The following is a 22,439-nucleotide window of genomic DNA, read 5'->3' as shown; positions in this document are numbered from 1 at the left end:
ATTACATCTTACGTTGATACATTTGTGAAGAGCTTTGTTATCTACGGCCAGATGAAAGGCACTTTAACTATTAACCGAGGTATTGAAATCTTTTATCAAAAGTCTTAACGTTAACGACAAACGAATAAAAGATTGTATTAGAGTTTAATTCGATATCTTCCATTGTATCTTCCAATATAATAATGTAAAGTTTATTAACGAGAAGTAGAATCATATATCTAATTAAAAATAAACAACTAATAGATTTCGTTCCATTACAAAGATATATATACATACATTTATGCGTACACATTAAAAGTATTGCTAATAAAAAATCAATAGGATTATAGAAAACATTTCATTGTAATTTGATGCCGAAAATAACAAATACCCTTCAATAATGTGTAATTTTTTCTTTTTCTATCAAGTATTAATTTCTATTTAATCAATTTAAACATTTTTAGTTCATAATGAATTCTATCAATAACAATATCAGATATTTAAGTTTGGCTCATTGCAGAAGAAAGGTTGCTCGTTACTGTCTACACAATATAATAAATCTCAAGCAATACCCAAGGAAAGACTACTATATACTTTGTGTATGTGTGCGTGGGTGTGTATATTATGTATCTAGTTATGTACATATGTATCTATTTACAAACGTATGTTTATATGGGATCTTCCAACATTCCACCTTGGTGGTTGCCGAAAGACTGGTCTCATACGATATTCGACAGAAAGTAAATAACATAAGGTGGATTTAGATATTTCAGCTTATAGAGAAACATATAAACATTGTAATAAGATTTGCTTTGTATACGTCAGCTAGTAAATGGTATAAACATTCTCTTTTTCTTTCAGTGTAATAATATTATATATATATATATATATATATATATATATATATATATATATATATTAAAATTTTTATAATTTAATTAGTTAATTAATCAAAATCAAAAAATAAAAGAAAGCAACAGGAATACAAAAATACGAGACCTCATCGAAAACTCCGTTTGTTAGGACAAACGTCCTTCCTCGTAAACAATGAACTTTCATCTCTCTCTCTCTCTCTCTCTTCCTCGCTCTATTTTGCTATTTTTTTCTTAATTTTTCTGTATGCACGTGTACGCGTATGTACGTAATACGTATATGCCTTTCAACAAATGTAATATCGTTTGGTATCGATATATTTTATATATAGAAAGATCGTCGACGATCGAACGTGATGCGTGTACCTGATCGTGACACCCTTATTTCAATATTGTAAATTTAATTTGTCAACGAGGTATAAATTCTATATTCATTTAAATACACATACCTTGATATGTGTATGAATAATGCATATTAATCATAATACGCATTAAATGACACGTTTAAATGAAATCCCACATTAAAATTTACATTGTACTAGATACATATACTACATAAGAACAAGAAAGCAAAATTGAATATACCAAGATACTTTATTCTTCTTCTTCTTCTTCTTCTGCATATTATTGTTGTTGTTATTATTGTCATTATTGTCCTTATTGTATTTAGAAATCTATCATAATTGAAGATATTGGGAAATAAAGATGAGATTTCTTTCTTATTCTTCTTAACTGTTTTTTTTTTCTATTTCTTTTCTTTTATATGAATAATAAGAAATATAAGGTATCATAATCAGATACATATGTAATCTTCTTTAATTTGAATGGGTTTTTGATATAATTGTACTTTGGACGCCTAATGCTTCCTTATCGAATGCCTTTTTGTCAAGAGCTAACAAAGTTTCTTTTCAATTTAATCTCGATATCGTTCTTTGTTTTATTCAAATTCTCGATTCGTTTACCCTTTCTTTCTCTCTCTCTCTCTCTCTCTCTCTCTCTCTCTCTCTGTATATATATATACATATTATATATATATATATATATATATATATATATATATATATATATATATATATATATATCTGTATATATCTCAATCTGTATCAGAAATAAACTCAGGGTTTATAAAAAAACATCATCATATACGTATTCATCTGCGTATCAATGCAAATACGACTTACATCTTGCATCGAAAAATGACAATAGTCGACTATAATTAGTGAATTTCTTAATCAGTGGTATTACATCTTACGTTGATACATTTGTGAAGAGCTTTGTTATCTACGGTCAGTTGAAAGGCACTTTAACTATTAACCGAGGTATTGAAATCTTTTATCAAAAGTCTTAACGTTAACGACAAACGAATAAAAGATTGTATTAGAGTTTAATTCGATATCTTCCATTGTATCTTCCAATATAATAATGTAAAGTTTATTAACGAGAAGTAGAATCATATATCTAATTAAAAATAAACAACTAATAGATTTCGTTCCATTACAAAGATATATATACATACATTTATGCGTACACATTAAAAGTATTGCTAATAAAAAATCAATAGGATTATAGAAAACATTTCATTGTAATTTGATGCCGAAAATAACAAATACCCTTCAATAATGTGTAATTTTTTCTTTTTCTATCAAGTATTAATTTCTATTTAATCAATTTAAACATTTTTAGTTCATAATGAATTCTATCAATAACAATATCAGATATTTAAGTTTGGCTCATTGCAGAACAAAGGTTGCTCGTTACTGTCCATACAATATAAGAAAATCTCAAGCAATACCCAAGAGAAAGACTACTGTATACTTTGTGTATGTGTGCGTGGGTGTGTATATTATGTATCTAGTTATGTACATATGTATCTATTTACAAACGTATGTTTATATGGGATCTTCCAACATTCCACCTTGGTGGTTGCCGAAAGACTGATCTCATACGATATTCGACAGAAAGTAAATAACATAAGGTGGATTTAGATATTTCAGCTTATAGAGAAACATATAAACATTGTAATAAGATTTGCTTTGTATACGTCAGCTAGTAAATGGTATAAACATTCTCTTTTTCTTTCAGTGTAATAATATTATATATATATATATATATATATATATATATATATATATATATTAAAATTTTTATAATTTAATTAGTTAATTAATCAAAATCAAAAAATAAAAGAAAGCAACAGGAATACAAAAATACGAGACCTCATCGAAAACTCCGTTTGTTAGGACAAACGTCCTTCCTCGTAAACAATGAACTTTCATCTCTCTCTCTCTCTCTCTCTTCCTCGCTCTATTTTGCTATTTTTTTCTTAATTTTTCTGTATGCACGTGTACGCGTATGTACGTAATACGTATATGCCTTTCAACAAATGTAATATCGTTTGGTATCGATATATTTTATATATAGAAAGATCGTCGACGATCGAACGTGATGCGTGTACCTGATCGTGACACCCTTATTTCAATATTGTAAATTTAATTTGTCAACGAGGTATAAATTCTATATTCATTTAAATACACATACCTTGATATGTGTATGAATAATGCATATTAATCATAATACGCATTAAATGACACGTTTAAATGAAATCCCACATTAAAATTTACATTGTACTAGATACATATACTACATAAGAACAAGAAAGCAAAATTGAATATACCAAGATACTTTATTCTTCTTCTTCTTCTTCTTCTGCATATTATTGTTGTTGTTATTATTGTTATTATTATCCTTATTGTATTTAGAAATCTATCATAATTGAAGATATTGGGAAATAAAGATGAGATTTCTTTCTTATTCTTCTTAACTGTTTTTTTTTTCTATTTCTTTTCTTTTATATGAATAATAAGAAATATAAGGTATCATAATCAGATACATATGTAATCTTCTTTAATTTGAATGGGTTTTTGATATAATTGTACTTTGGATGCCTAATGCTTCCTTATCGAATGCCTTTTTGTCAAGAGCTAACAAAGTTTCTTTTCAATTTAATCTCGATATCGTTCTTTGTTTTATTCAAATTCTCGATTCGTTTACCCTTTCTTTCTCTCTCTCTCTCTCTCTCTGTCTCTCTCTCTCTGTATATATATATATATATTATATATATATATATATATATATATATATATATATATATATATATCTGTATATATCTCAATCTGTATCAGAAATAAACTCAGGGTTTATAAAAAAACATTATCATATACGTATTCATCTGCGTATCAATGCAAATACGACTTACATCTTGCATCGAAAAATGACAATAGTCGACTATATTTAGTGAATTTCTTAATCAGTGGTATTACATCTTACGTTGATACATTTGTGAAGAGCTTTGTTATCTACGGCCAGTTGAAAGGCACTTTAACTATTAACCGAGGTATTGAAATCTTTTATCAAAAGTCTTAACGTTAACGACAAACGAATAAAAGATTGTATTAGAGTTTAATTCGATATCTTCCATTGTATCTTCCAATATAATAATGTAAAGTTTATTAACGAGAAGTAGAATCATATATCTAATTAAAAATAAACAACTAATAGATTTCGTTCCATTACAAAGATATATATACATACATTTATGCGTACACATTAAAAGTATTGCTAATAAAAAATCAATAGGATTATAGAAAACATTTCATTGTAATTTGATGCCGAAAATAACAAATACCCTTCAATAATGTGTAATTTTTTCTTTTTCTATCAAGTATTAATTTCTATTTAATCAATTTAAACATTTTTAGTTCATAATGAATTCTATCAATAACAATATCAGATATTTAAGTTTGGCTCATTGCAGAACAAAGGTTGCTCGTTAATGTCCATACAATATAAGAAAATCTCAAGCAATACCCAAGAGAAAGACTACTGTATACTTTGTGTATGTGTGCGTGGGTGTGTATATTATGTATCTAGTTATGTACATATGTATCTATTTACAAACTTATGTTTATATGGGATCTTCCAACATTCCACCTTGGTGGTTGCCGAAAGACTGATCTCATACGATATTCGACAGAAAGTAAATAACATAAGGTGGATTTAGATATTTCAGCTTATAGAGAAACATATAAACATTGTAATAAGATTTGCTTTGTATACGTCAGCTAGTAAATGGTATAAACATTCTCTTTTTCTTTCAGTGTAATAATATTATATATATATATATATATATATATATATATATGTATATATATATATATATATTAAAATTTTTATAATTTAATTAGTTAATTAATCAAAATCAAAAAATAAAAGAAAGCAACAGGAATACAAAAATACGAGACCTCATCGAAAACTCCGTTTGTTAGGACAGACGTCCTTCCTCGTAAACAATGAACTTTCATCTCTCTCTCTCTCTCTCTCTCTTCCTCGCTCTATTTTGCTATTTTTTTCTTAATTTTTCTGTATGCACGTGTACGCGTATGTACGTAATACGTATATGCCTTTCAACAAATGTAATATCGTTTGGTATCGATATATTTTATATATAGAAAGATCGTCGACGATCGAACGTGATGCGTGTACCTGATCGTGACACCCTTATTTCAATATTGTAAATTTAATTTGTCAACGAGGTATAAATTCTATATTCATTTAAATACACATACCTTGATATGTGTATGAATAATGCATATTAATCATAATACGCATTAAATGACACGTTTAAATGAAATCCCACATTAAAATTTACATTGTACTAGATACATATACTACATAAGAACAAGAAAGCAAAATTGAATATACCAAGATACTTTATTCTTCTTCTTCTTCTGCATATTATTGTTGTTGTTATTATTGTTATTATTATCCTTATTGTATTTAGAAATCTATCATAATTGAAGATATTGGGAAATAAAGATGAGATTTCTTTCTTATTCTTCTTAACTGTTTTTTTTTTCTATTTCTTTTCTTTTATATGAATAATAAGAAATATAAGGTATCATAATCAGATACATATGTAATCTTCTTTAATTTGAACGGGTTTTTGATATAATTGTACTTTGGACGCCTAATGCTTCCTTATCGAATGCCTTTTTGTCAAGAGCTAACAAAGTTTCTTTTCAATTTAATCTCGATATCGTTCTTTGTTTTATTCAAATTCTCGATTCGTTTACCCTTTCTTTCTCTCTCTCTCTCTCTCTCTCTCTCTCTCTCTCTCTCTCTCTGTATATATATATATACATATTATATATAATATATATATATATATATATATATATATATATATATATATATATATATCTGTATATATCTCAATCTGTATCAGAAATAAACAAAGGGTTTATAAAAAAACATTATCATATACGTATTCATCTGCGTATCAATGCAAATACGACTTACATCTTGCATCGAAAAATGACAATAGTCGACTATAATTAGTGAATTTCTTAATCACTGGTATTACATCTTACGTTGATACATTTGTGAAGAGCTTTGTTATCTACGGCCAGTTGAAAGGCACTTTAACTATTAACCGAGGTATTGAAATCTTTTATCAAAAGTCTTAACGTTAACGACAAACGAATAAAAGATTGTATTAGAGTTTAATTCGATATCTTCCATTGTATCTTCCAATATAATAATGTAAAGTTTATTAACGAGAAGTAGAATCATATATCTAATTAAAAATAAACAACTAATAGATTTCGTTCCATTACAAAGATATATATACATACATTTATGCGTACACATTAAAAGTATTGCTAATAAAAAATCAATAGGATTATAGAAAACATTTCATTGTAATTTGATGCCGAAAATAACAAATACCCTTCAATAATGTGTAATTTTTTCTTTTTCTATCAAGTATTAATTTCTATTTAATCAATTTAAACATTTTTAGTTCATAATGAATTCTATCAATAACAATATCAGATATTTAAGTTTGGCTCATTGCAGAACAAAGGTTGCTCGTTACTGTCCATACAATATAAGAAAATCTCAAGCAATACCCAAGAGAAAGACTACTGTATACTTTGTGTATGTGTGCGTGGGTGTGTATATTATGTATCTAGTTATGTACATATGTATCTATTTACAAACGTATGTTTATATGGGATCTTCCAACATTCCACCTTGGTGGTTGCCGAAAGACTGATCTCATACGATATTCGACAGAAAGTAAATAACATAAGGTGGATTTAGATATTTCAGCTTATAGAGAAACATATAAACATTGTAATAAGATTTGCTTTGTATACGTCAGCTAGTAAATGGTATAAACATTCTCTTTTTCTTTCAGTGTAATAATATTATATATATATATATATATATATATATATATATATATATATATATGTATATATATATATATATTAAAATTTTTATAATTTAATTAGTTAATTAATCAAAATCAAAAAATAAAAGAAAGCAACAGGAATACAAAAATACGAGACCTCATCGAAAACTCCGTTTGTTAGGACAGACGTCCTTCCTCGTAAACAATGAACTTTCATCTCTCTCTCTCTCTCTCTCTCTTCCTCGCTCTATTTGGCTATTTTTTTCTTAATTTTTCTGTATGCACGTGTACGCGTATGTACGTAATAAGTATATGCCTTTCAACAAATGTAATATCGTTTGGTATCGATATATTTTATATATAGAAAGATCGTCGACGATCGAAAGTGATGCGTGTACCTGATCGTGACACCCTTATTTCAATATTGTAAATTTAATTTGTCAACGAGGTATAAATTCTATATTCATTTAAATACACATACCTTGATATGTGTATGAATAATGCATATTAATCATAATACGCATTAAATGACACGTTTAAATGAAATCCCACATTAAAATTTACATTGTACTAGATACATATACTACATAAGAACAAGAAAGCAAAATTGAATATACCAAGATACTTTATTCTTCTTCTTCTTCTGCATATTATTGTTGTTGTTATTATTGTTATTATTATCCTTATTGTATTTAGAAATCTATCATAATTGAAGATATTGGGAAATAAAGATGAGATTTCTTTCTTATTCTTCTTAACTGTTTTTTTTTTCTATTTCTTTTCTTTTATATGAATAATAAGAAATATAAGGTATCATAATCAGATACATATGTAATCTTCTTTAATTTGAACGGGTTTTTGATATAATTGTACTTTGGACGCCTAATGCTTCCTTATCGAATGCCTTTTTGTCAAGAGCTAACAAAGTTTCTTTTCAATTTAATCTCGATATCGTTCTTTGTTTTATTCAAATTCTCGATTCGTTTACCCTTTCTTTCTCTCTCTCTCTCTCTCTCTCTCTCTCTCTGTATATATATATACATATTATATATAATATATATATATATATATATATATATATATATATATATATATATATATATATATCTGTATATATCTCAATCTGTATCAGAAATAAACTCAGGGTTTATAAAAAAACATTATCATATACGTATTCATCTGCGTATCAATGCAAATACGACTTACATCTTGCATCGAAAAATGACAATAGTCGACTATAATTAGTGAATTTCTTAATCAGTGGTATTACATCTTACGTTGATACATTTGTGAAGAGTTTTGTTATCTACGGCCAGTTGAAAGGCATTTTAACTATTAACCGAAGTATTGAAATCTTTTATCAAAAGTCTTAACGTTAACGACAAACGAATAAAAGATTGTATTAGAGTTTAATTCGATATCTTCCATTGTATCTTCCAATATAATAATGTAAAGTTTATTAACGAGAAGTAGAATCATATATCTAATTAAAAATAAACAACTAATAGATTTCGTTCCATTACAAAGATATATATACATACATTTATGCGTACACATTAAAAGTATTGCTAATAAAAAATCAATAGGATTATAGAAAACATTTCATTGTAAATTGATGCCGAAAATAACAAATACCCTTCAATAATGTGTAATTTTTTCTTTTTCTATCAAGTATTAATATCTTTTTAATCAATTTAAACATTTTTAGTTCATAATGTATCAATAACAATATCAGATATTTAATTTTGGCTCATTGCAGAACAAAGGTTGCTCGTTACTGTCCATACAATATAAGAAAATCTCAAGCAATACCCAAGAGAAAGACTACTGTATACTTTGTGTATGTGTGCGTGGGTGTGTATATTATGTATCTAGTTATGTACATATGTATCTATTTACAAACGTATCTTTATATGGGATCTTCCAACATTCCACCTTGGTGGTTGCCGAAAGACTGATCTCATACGATATTCGACAGAAAGTAAATAACATAAGGTGGATTTAGATATTTCAGCTTATAGAGAAACATATAAACATTGTAATAAGATTTGCTTTGTATACGTCAGCTAGTAAATGGTATAAACATTCTCTTTTTCTTTCAGTGTAATAATATTATATATATATATATATATATATGTATATATATATATATATATTAAAATTTTTATAATTTAATTAGTTAATTAATCAAAATCAAAAAATAAAAGAAAGCAACAGGAATACAAAAATACGAGACCTCATCGAAAACTCCGTTTGTTAGGACAGACGTCCTTCCTCGTAAACAATGAACTTTCATCTCTCTCTCTCTCTCTCTCTTCCTCGCTCTATTTTGCTATTTTTTTCTTAATTTTTCTGTATGCACGTGTACGCGTATGTACGTAATACGTATATGCCTTTCAACAAATGTAATATCGTTTGGTATCGATATATTTTATATATAGAAAGATCGTCGACGATCGAACGTGATGCGTGTACCTGATCGTGACACCCTTATTTCAATATTCTAAATTTAATTTGTCAACGAGGTATAAATTCTATATTCATTTAAATACACATACCTTGATATGTGTATGAATAATGCATATTAATCATAATACGCATTAAATGACACGTTTAAATGAAATCCCACATTAAAATTTACATTGTACTAGATACATATACTACATAAGAACAAGAAAGCAAAATTGAATATACCAAGATACTTTATTCTTCTTCTTCTTCTTCTTCTGCATATTATTGTTGTTGTTATTATTGTTATTATTATCCTTATTGTATTTAGAAATCTATCATAATTGAAGATATTGGGAAATAAAGATGAGATTTCTTTCTTATTCTTCTTAACTGTTTTTTTTTTCTTTTTCTTTTCTTTTATATGAATAATAAGAAATATAAGGTATCATAAACAGATACATATGTAATCTTCTTTAATTTGAATGGGTTTTTGATATAATTGTACTTTGGACGCCTAATGCTTCCTTATCGAATGCCTTTTTGTCAAGAGCTAACAAAGTTTCTTTTCAATTTAATCTCGATATCGTTCTTTGTTTTATTCAAATTCTCGATTCGTTTACCCTTTCTTTCTCTCTCTCTCTCTCTCTCTCTCTCTCTGTATATATATATACATATTATATATAATATATATATATATATATATATATATATATATATATATATATATATATCTGTATATATCTCAATCTGTATCAGAAATAAACTCAGGGTTTATAAAAAAACATTATCATATACGTATTCATCTGCGTATCAATGCAAATACGACTTACATCTTGCATCGAAAAATGACAATAGTCGACTATAATTAGTGAATTTCTTAATCAGTGGTATTACATCTTACGTTGATACATTTGTGAAGAGTTTTGTTATCTACGGCCAGTTGAAAGGCATTTTAACTATTAACCGAAGTATTGAAATCTTTTATCAAAAGTCTTAACGTTAACGACAAACGAATAAAAGATTGTATTAGAGTTTAATTCGATATCTTCCATTGTATCTTCCAATATAATAATGTAAAGTTTATTAACGAGAAGTAGAATCATATATCTAATTAAAAATAAACAACTAATAGATTTCGTTCCATTACAAAGATATATATACATACATTTATGCGTACACATTAAAAGTATTGCTAATAAAAAATCAATAGGATTATAGAAAACATTTCATTGTAAATTGATGCCGAAAATAACAAATACCCTTCAATAATGTGTAATTTTTTCTTTTTCTATCAAGTATTAATATCTTTTTAATCAATTTAAACATTTTTAGTTCATAATGTATCAATAACAATATCAGATATTTAATTTTGGCTCATTGCAGAACAAAGGTTGCTCGTTACTGTCCATACAATATAAGAAAATCTCAAGCAATACCCAAGAGAAAGACTACTGTATACTTTGTGTATGTGTGCGTGGGTGTGTATATTATGTATCTAGTTATGTACATATGTATCTATTTACAAACGTATCTTTATATGGGATCTTCCAACATTCCACCTTGGTGGTTGCCGAAAGACTGATCTCATACGATATTCGACAGAAAGTAAATAACATAAGGTGGATTTAGATATTTCAGCTTATAGAGAAACATATAAACATTGTAATAAGATTTGCTTTGTATACGTCAGCTAGTAAATGGTATAAACATTCTCTTTTTCTTTCAGTGTAATAATATTATATATATATATATATATATATATGTATATATATATATATATTAAAATTTTTATAATTTAATTAGTTAATTAATCAAAATCAAAAAATAAAAGAAAGCAACAGGAATACAAAAATACGAGACCTCATCGAAAACTCCGTTTGTTAGGACAGACGTCCTTCCTCGTAAACAATGAACTTTCATCTCTCTCTCTCTCTCTCTCTTCCTCGCTCTATTTTGCTATTTTTTTCTTAATTTTTCTGTATGCACGTGTACGCGTATGTACGTAATACGTATATGCCTTTCAACAAATGTAATATCGTTTGGTATCGATATATTTTATATATAGAAAGATCGTCGACGATCGAACGTGATGCGTGTACCTGATCGTGACACCCTTATTTCAATATTCTAAATTTAATTTGTCAACGAGGTATAAATTCTATATTCATTTAAATACACATACCTTGATATGTGTATGAATAATGCATATTAATCATAATACGCATTAAATGACACGTTTAAATGAAATCCCACATTAAAATTTACATTGTACTAGATACATATACTACATAAGAACAAGAAAGCAAAATTGAATATACCAAGATACTTTATTCTTCTTCTTCTTCTTCTTCTGCATATTATTGTTGTTGTTATTATTGTTATTATTATCCTTATTGTATTTAGAAATCTATCATAATTGAAGATATTGGGAAATAAAGATGAGATTTCTTTCTTATTCTTCTTAACTGTTTTTTTTTTCTTTTTCTTTTCTTTTATATGAATAATAAGAAATATAAGGTATCATAAACAGATACATATGTAATCTTCTTTAATTTGAATGGGTTTTTGATATAATTGTACTTTGGACGCCTAATGCTTCCTTATCGAATGCCTTTTTGTCAAGAGCTAACAAAGTTTCTTTTCAATTTAATCTCGATATCGTTCTTTGTTTTATTCAAATTCTCGATTCGTTTACCCTTTCTTTCTCTCTCTCTCTCTCTCTCTCTCTCTCTGTATATATATATACATATTATATATAATATATATATATATATATATATATATATATATATATATATATCTGTATATATCTCAATCTGTATCAGAAATAAACTCAGGGTTTATAAAAAAACATTATCATATACGTATTCATCTGCGTATCAATGCAAATACGACTTACATCTTGCATCGAAAAATGACAATAGTCGACTATAATTAGTGAATTTCTTAATCAGTGGTATTACATCTTACGTTGATACATTTGTGAAGAGTTTTGTTATCTACGGCCAGTTGAAAGGCATTTTAACTATTAACCGAAGTATTGAAATCTTTTATCAAAAGTCTTAACGTTAACGACAAACGAATAAAAGATTGTATTAGAGTTTAATTCGATATCTTCCATTGTATCTTCCAATATAATAATGTAAAGTTTATTAACGAGAAGTAGAATCATATATCTAATTAAAAATAAACAACTAATAGATTTCGTTCCATTACAAAGATATATATACATACATTTATGCGTACACATTAAAAGTATTGCTAATAAAAAATCAATAGGATTATAGAAAACATTTCATTGTAAATTGATGCCGAAAATAACAAATAGCCTTCAATAATGTGTAATTTTTTCTTTTTCTATCAAGTATTAATATCTTTTTAATCAATTTAAACATTTTTAGTTCATAATGTATCAATAACAATATCAGATATTTAATTTTGGCTCATTGCAGAACAAAGGTTGCTCGTTACTGTCCATACAATATAAGAAAATCTCAAGCAATACCCAAGAGAAAGACTACTGTATACTTTGTGTATGTGTGCGTGGGTGTGTATATTATGTATCTACTTATGTACATATGTATCTATTTACAAACGTATGTTTATATGGGATCTTCCAACATTCCACCTTGGTGGTTGCCGAAAGACTGATCTCATACGATATTCGACAGAAAGTAAATAACATAAGGTGGATTTAGATATTTCAGCTTATAGAGAAACATATAAACATTGTAATAAGATTTGCTTTGTATACGTCAGCTAGTAAATGGTATAAACATTCTCTTTTTCTTTCAGTGTAATAATATATATATATATATATATATATATATATATATGTATATATATATATATTAAAATTTTTATAATTTAATTAGTTAATTAATCAAAATCAAAAAATAAAAGAAAGCAACAGGAATACAAAAATACGAGACCTCATCGAAAACTCCGTTTGTTAGGACAGACGTCCTTCCTCGTAAACAATGAACTTTCATCTCTCTCTCTCTCTCTCTCTTCCTCGCTCTATTTTGCTATTTTTTTCTTAATTTTTCTGTATGCACGTGTACGCGTATGTACGTAATACGTATATGCCTTTCAACAAATGTAATATCGTTTGGTATCGATATATTTTATATATAGAAAGATCGTCGACGATCGAACGTGATGCGTGTACCTGATCGTGACACCCTTATTTCAATATTGTAAATTTAATTTGTCAACGAGGTATAAATTCTATATTCATTTAAATACACATACCTTGATATGTGTATGAATAATGCATATTAATCATAATACGCATTAAATGACACGTTTAAATGAAATCCCACATTAAAATTTACATTGTACTAGATACATATACTACATAAGAACAAGAAAGCAAAATTGAATATACCAAGATACTTTATTCTTCTTCTTCTTCTTCTTCTGCATATTATTGTTGTTGTTATTATTGTTATTATTATCCTTATTGTATTTAGAAATCTATCATAATTGAAGATATTGGGAAATAAAGATGAGATTTCTTTCTTATTCTTCTTAACTGTTTTTTTTTTCTTTTTCTTTTCTTTTATATGAATAATAAGAAATATAAGGTATCATAATCAGATACATATGTAATCTTCTTTAATTTGAATGGGTTTTTGATATAATTGTACTTTGGACGCCTAATGCTTCCTTATCGAATGCCTTTTTGTCAAGAGCTAACAAAGTTTCTTTTCAATTTAATCTCGATATCGTTCTTTGTTTTATTCAAATTCTCGATTCGTTTACCCTTTCTTTCTCTCTCTCTCTCTCTCTCTCTCTCTGTATATATATATACATATTATATATAATATATATATATATATATATATATATATATATATATATATATATATCTGTATATATCTCAATCTGTATCAGAAATAAACTCAGGGTTTATAAAAAAACATTATCATATACGTATTCATCTGCGTATCAATGCAAATACGACTTACATCTTGCATCGAAAAATGACAATAGTCGACTATAATTAGTGAATTTCTTAATCAGTGGTATTACATCTTACGTTGATACATTTGTGAAGAGTTTTGTTATCTACGGCCAGTTGAAAGGCATTTTAACTATTAACCGAAGTATTGAAATCTTTTATCAAAAGTCTTAACGTTAACGACAAACGAATAAAAGATTGTATTAGAGTTTAATTCGATATCTTCCATTGTATCTTCCAATATAATAATGCAAAGTTTATTAACGAGAAGTAGAATCATATATCTAATTAAAAATAATCAACTAATAGATTTCGTTCCATTACAAAGATATATATACATACATTTATGCGTTCACATTAAAAGTATTGCTAATAAAAAATCAATAGGATTATAGAAAACATTTCATTGTAAATTGATGCCGAAAATAACAAATACCCTTCAATAATGTGTAATTTTTTCTTTTTCTATCAAGTATTAATATCTTTTTAATCAATTTAAACATTTTTAGTTCATAATGTATCAATAACAATATCAGATATTTAATTTTGGCTCATTGCAGAACAAAGGTTGCTCGTTACTGTCTACACAATATAATAAACCTCAAGCAATACCCAAGGAAAGACTACAATATACTTTGTGTATGTGTGTGTGGGTGTGTATATTATGTATCTAGTTACGTACATATGTACATATACACATATGTATCTATTTACAAACGTATGTTTATATGGGATCTTCCAACATTCCACCTTGGTGGTTGCCGAAAGACTGATCTCATACGATATTCGACAGAAAGTAAATAACATAAGGTGGATTTAGATATTTCAGCTTATAGAGAAACATATAAACATTGTAATAAGATTTGCTTTGTATACGTCAGCTAGTAAATGGTATAAACATTCTCTTTTTCTTTCAGTGTAATAATATTATATATATATATATATATATGTATATATATATATATATTAAAATTTTTATAATTTAATTAGTTAATTAATCAAAATCAAAAAATAAAAGAAAGCAACAGGAATACAAAAATACGAGACCTCATCGAAAACTCCGTTTGTTAGGACAGACGTCCTTCCTCGTAAACAATGAACTTTCATCTCTCTCTCCCTCTCTCTCTTCCTCGCTCTATTTTGCTATTTTTTTCTTAATTTTTCTGTATGCACGTGTACGCGTATGTATGTAATACGTATATGCCTTTCAACAAATGTAATATCGTTTGGTATCGATATATTTTATATATAGAAAGATCGTCGACGATCGAACGTGATGCGTGTACCTGATCGTGACACCCTTATTTCAATATTCTAAATTTAATTTGTCAACGAGGTATAAATTCTATATTCATTTAAATACACATACCTTGATATGTGTATGAATAATGCATATTAATCATAATACGCATTAAATGACACGTTTAAATGAAATCCAACATTAAAATTTACATTGTACTAGATACATATACTACATAAGAACAAGAAAGCAAAATTGAATATACCAAGATACTTTATTCTTCTTCTTCTTCTTCTTCTGCATATTATTGTTGTTGTTATTATTGTTATTATTATCCTTATTGTATTTAGAAATCTATCATAATTGAAGATATTGGGAAATAAAGATGAGATTTCTTTCTTATTCTTCTTAACTGTTTTTTTTTTCTTTTTCTTTTCTTTTATATGAATAATAAGAAATATAAGGTATCATAATCAGATACATATGTAATCTTCTTTAATTTGAATGGGTTTTTGATATAATTGTACTTTGGACGCCTAATGCTTCCTTATCGAATGCCTTTTTGTCAAGAGCTAACAAAGTTTCTTTTCAATTTAATCTCGATATCGTTCTTTGTTTTATTCAAATTCTCGATTCGTTTACCCTTTCTTTCTCTCTCTCTCTCTCTCTCTCTCTCTGTATATATATATACATATTATATATAATATATATATATATATATATATATATATATATATATATATATATATATATATATATATCTGTATATATCTCAATCTGTATCAGAAATAAACTCAGGGTTTATAAAAAAACATTATCATATACGTATTCATCTGCGTATCAATGCAAATACGACTTACATCTTGCATCGAAAAATGACAATAGTCGACTATAATTAGTGAATTTCTTAATCAGTGGTATTACATCTTACGTTGATACATTTGTGAAGAGTTTTGTTATCTACGGCCAGTTGAAAGGCATTTTAACTATTAACCGAAGTATTGAAATCTTTTATCAAAAGTCTTAACGTTAACGACAAACGAATAAAAGATTGTATTAGAGTTTAATTCGATATCTTCCATTGTATCTTCCAATATAATAATGTAAAGTTTATTAACGAGAAGTAGAATCATATATCTAATTAAAAATAAACAACTAATAGATTTCGTTCCATTACAAAGATATATATACATACATTTATGCGTACACATTAAAAGTATTGCTAATAAAAAATCAATAGGATTATAGAAAACATTTCATTGTAAATTGATGCCGAAAATAACAAATACCCTTCAATAATGTGTAATTTTTTCTTTTTCTATCAAGTATTAATATCTTTTTAATCAATTTAAACATTTTTAGTTCATAATGTATCAATAACAATATCAGATATTTAATTTTGGCTCATTGCAGAACAAAGGTTGCTCGTTACTGTCTACACAATATAATAAACCTCAAGCAATACCCAAGGAAAGACTACAATATACTTTGTGTATGTGTGTGTGGGTGTGTATATTATGTATCTAGTTACGTACATATGTACATATACACATATGTATCTATTTACAAACGTATGTTTATATGGGATCTTCCAACATTCCACCTTGGTGGTTGCCGAAAGACTGATCTCATACGATATTCGACAGAAAGTAAATAACATAAGGTGGATTTAGATATTTCAGCTTATAGAGAAACATATAAACATTGTAATAAGATTTGCTTTGTATACGTCAGCTAGTAAACGGTATAAACATTCTCTTTTTCTTTCAGTGTAATAATATTATATATATATATATATATATATGTATATATATATATATATTAAAATTTTTATAATTTAATTAGTTAATTAATCAATATCAAAAAATAAAAGAAAGCAACAGGAATACAAAAATACGAGACCTCATCGAAAACTCCGTTTGTTAGGACAGACGTCCTTCCTCGTAAACAATGAACTTTCATCTCTCTCTCTCTCTCTCTCTTCCTCGCTCTATTTTGCTATTTTTTTCTTAATTTTTCTGTATGCACGTGTACGCGTATGTACGTAATACGTATATGCCTTTCAACAAATGTAATATCGTTTGGTATCGATATATTTTATATATAGAAAGATCGTCGACGATCGAACGTGATGCGTGTACCTGATCGTGACACCCTTATTTCAATATTCTAAATTTAATTTGTCAACGAGGTATAAATTCTATATTCATTTAAATACACATACCTTGATATGTGTATGAATAATGCATATTAATCATAATACGCATTAAATGACACGTTTAAATGAAATCCCACATTAAAATTTACATTGTACTAGATACATATACTACATAAGAACAAGAAAGCAAAATTGAATATACCAAGATACTTTATTCTTCTTATTCTTCTTCTTCTGCATATTATTGTTGTTGTTATTATTGTTATTATTATCCTTATTGTATTTAGAAATCTATCATAATTGAAGATATTGGGAAATAAAGATGAGATTTCTTTCTTATTCTTCTTAACTGTTTTTTCTTTCTTTTTCTTTTCTTTTATATGAATAATAAGAAATATAAGGTATCATAATCAGATACATATGTAATCTTCTTTAATTTGAATGGGTTTTTGATATAATTGTACTTTGGACGCCTAATGCTTCCTTATCGAATGCCTTTTTGTCAAGAGCTAACAAAGTTTCTTTTCAATTTAATCTCGATATCGTTCTTTGTTTTATTCAAATTCTCGATTCGTTTACCCTTTCTTTCTCTCTCTCTCTCTCTCTCTCTCTCTCTCTCTGTATATATATATACATATTATATATAATATATATATATATATATATATATATATATATATATATATATATATATATATCTGTATATAACTCAATCTGTATCAGAAATAAACTCAGGGTTTATAAAAAAACATTATCATATACGTATTCATCTGCGTATCAATGCAAATACGACTTACATCTTGCATCGAAAAATGACAATAGTCGACTATAATTAGTGAATTTCTTAATCAGTGGTATTACATCTTACGTTGATACATTTGTGAAGAGTTTTGTTATCTACGGCCAGTTGAAAGGCATTTTAACTATTAACCGAAGTATTGAAATCTTTTATCAAAAGTCTTAACGTTAACGACAAACGAATAAAAGATTGTATTAGAGTTTAATTCGATATCTTCCATTGTATCTTCCAATATAATAATGTAAAGTTTATTAACGAGAAGTAGAATCATATATCTAATTAAAAATAAACAACTAATAGATTTCGTTCCATTACAAAGATATATATACATACATTTATGCGTACACATTAAAAGTATTGCTAATAAAAAATCAATAGGATTATAGAAAACATTTCATTGTAAATTGATGCCGAAAATAACAAATACCCTTCAATAATGTGTAATTTTTTCTTTTTCTATCAAGTATTAATATCTTTTTAATCAATTTAAACATTTTTAGTTCATAATGTATCAATAACAATATCAGATATTTAATTTTGGCTCATTGCAGAACAAAGGTTGCTCGTTACTGTCCATACAATATAAGAAAATCTCAAGCAATACCCAAGAGAAAGACTACTGTATACTTTGTGTATGTGTGCGTGGGTGTGTATATTATGTATCTACTTATGTACATATGTATCTATTTACAAACGTATGTTTATATGGGATCTTCCAACATTCCACCTTGGTGGTTGCCGAAAGACTGATCTCATACGATATTCGACAGAAAGTAAATAACATAAGGTGGATTTAGATATTTCAGCTTATAGAGAAACATATAAACATTGTAATAAGATTTGCTTTGTATACGTCAGCTAGTAAATGGTATAAACATTCTCTTTTTCTTTCAGTGTAATAATATTATATATATATATATATATATATATATATATATATATATATATGTATATATATATATATTAAAATTTTTATAATTTAATTAGTTAATTAATCAAAATCAAAAAATAAAAGAAAGCAACAGGAATACAAAAATACGAGACCTCATCGAAAACTCCGTTTGTTAGGACAGACGTCCTTCCTCGTAAACAATGAACTTTCATCTCTCTCTCTCTCTCTCTCTTCCTCGCTCTATTTTGCTATTTTTTTCTTAATTTTTCTGTATGCACGTGTACGCGTATGTACGTAATACGTATATGCCTTTTAACAAATGTAATGTCGTTTGGTATCGATATATTTTATATATAGAAAGATCGTCGACGATCGAACGTGATGCGTGTACCTGATCGTGACACCCTTATTTCAATATTGTAAATTTAATTTGTCAACGAGGTATAAACTCTATATTCATTTAAATACACATACATTGATATGTGTATGAATAATGCATATTAATCATAATACGAATTAAATGACACGTTTAATTGAAATCCCACATTAAAATTTACATTGTACTAGATACATATACCACATAAGAACAAGAAAGCAAAATTGAATATACCAAGATACTTTATTCTTCTTCTTCTTTTTCATATTATTGTTGTTATTGTTGTTCTTATTATTGTTATTATTATTCTTATTGTCTTTAGAAATCAATCATAATTGAAGATATTGGGAAATAAAGATGAGATTTCTTTCTTAATCTTCTTAACTGTTTTTTTTCTTCTTCTTTTCTTTTATATGAATAATAAGAAGTATAAGGTATCATAATCGGAAACCTATGTAATCGTCTTTCATTTGAATGTGTCTTTGATATAATTGTACTTTGGATAGCTGATCTTTCCTAATCCAGTGCCTCTTTGTCAAGATCTAATAAAGTTTCTTTTCAATTTAATCTCGATATCGTTCTTTGTTCTATTCAAATTCTCGATTCCTTTACCCTTTTTCTTTCTCTCTCTCTCACACTCTCACTCTCTGTATATACATTAATATATATATATATATATATATATATATATATATATATTATTTTATACGTATATATCTGAATCTGTATCAGAAATGAGTAACTCAGGGTTTATAAAAAAACATTATCATATACGTATTTATCCCCGTATCAATGCAAATACGACTTACATCTTGCATTGAAAAATGACAATAGCCGACTATAATTAGTGAATTTCTTAATCAGTGGTATTACATCTTACGTTGATACATTTGTGAAGAGCTTTGTTATCTACGGCCAGTTGAAAGGCATTTTAACTATTAACCGAAGTATTGAAATCTTTTATCAAAAGTCGTAACGTTAACGACAAACGAATAAAAGATTGTATTAGAGTTTATTTCCAATTTTCCAGCTCGGTGGTTGCCGAAAGACTGATCTCATACGATATTCGATAGAAAGTAAATAACATAAGTTGTATTTAGATATTTCAGCTTATATAGAAACATATAAACATTGTAATAAGATTTGCTTTGTATACGTCAGCTAGTAAATGGTATAAACATTCTCTTTTTCTTTCAGTGTAATAATATTATATATATATATATATATATATATATATATATATATTTAATTTTTATAATTTAATTAGTTAATTAATCAAAATCAAAAAAAAAAAGGAAGGAACAGGAATAGAAAAATACGAAACCTCATCGAAAACTCCGTTTGTTAGGACAGACGTCCTTCCTCGAAAACAATGAACTTTCATCTCTCTCTTTCTCTCTCTTCCTCGCTCTATTTTGCTATTTTTTTCTTAATTTTTCTGTATGCACGTGTACGCGTATGTACGTAATACGTATATGCCTTTTAACAAATGTAATATCGTTTGGTATCGATATATTTTATATGTAGAAAGATCGTCGACGATCGAACGTGATGCGTGTACCTCATCGTGACACCCTTATTTCAATAGTGTAAATTTAATTTGTCAACGAGGTATAAACTCTATATTCATTTAAATACACATACATTGATATGTGTATGAATAATGCATATTAATCATAATACGAATTAAATGACACGTTTAATTGAAATCCCACATTAAAATTTACATTGTACTAGATACATATACCACATAAGAACAAGAAAGCAAAATTGAATATACCAAGATACTTTATTCTTCTTCTTCTTCTTCTTCTGCATATTATTGTTGTTGTTATTATTATTATTATTATCCTTATTGTATTTAGAAATCTATCATAATTGAAGATATTGGGAAATAAAGATGAGATTTCTTTCTTATTCTTCTTAACTGTTTTTTTTTTCTTTTTCTTTTCTTTTATATGAATAATAAGAAATATAAGGTATCATAATCAGATACATATGTAATCTTCTTTAATTTGAATGGGTTTTTGATATAATTGTACTTTGGACGCCTAATGCTTCCTTATCGAATGCCTTTTTGTCAAGAGCTAACAAAGTTTCTTTTCAATTTAATCTCGATATCGTTCTTTGTTTTATTCAAATTCTCGATTCGTTTACCCTTTCTTTCTCTCTCTCTCTCTCTCTCTCTCTCTCTCTCTCTCTGTACATATATATACATATTATATATAATATATAATATATATGTATATATATATATATATATATATATATATATATATATATATATATATATATATATCTGTATATATCTCAATCTGTATCAGAAATAAACTCAGGGTTTATAAAAAAACATTATCATATACGTATTCATCTGCGTATCAATGCAAATACGACTTACATCTTGCATCGATAAATGACAATAGTCGACTATAATTAGTGAATTTCTTAAT

The 22,439-nt window shown here is 26.8% G+C and overlaps 1 long non-coding RNA gene across 1 annotated transcript; it reads right to left on the bottom strand.

The window, feature by feature from the left end:
- Positions 1-265: 265 nt before the first annotated feature.
- On the bottom strand, positions 266-20,437 carry LOC127065333 (uncharacterized). Its single transcript, XR_007782004.1, has 3 exons — positions 20,005-20,437; positions 11,118-11,657; positions 266-673 (listed from the first exon to the last, which is right to left on the bottom strand). It is a non-coding gene; the product is annotated as an uncharacterized LOC127065333 (long non-coding RNA).
- Positions 20,438-22,439: the final 2,002 nt, after the last annotated feature.

Source organism: Vespula vulgaris, chromosome 7, assembly GCF_905475345.1.
Source record: "Vespula vulgaris chromosome 7, iyVesVulg1.1, whole genome shotgun sequence".
Taxonomy (NCBI): domain Eukaryota; kingdom Metazoa; phylum Arthropoda; class Insecta; order Hymenoptera; family Vespidae; genus Vespula; species Vespula vulgaris.
This window is presented reverse-complemented; position numbering and strand designations above follow the sequence as displayed.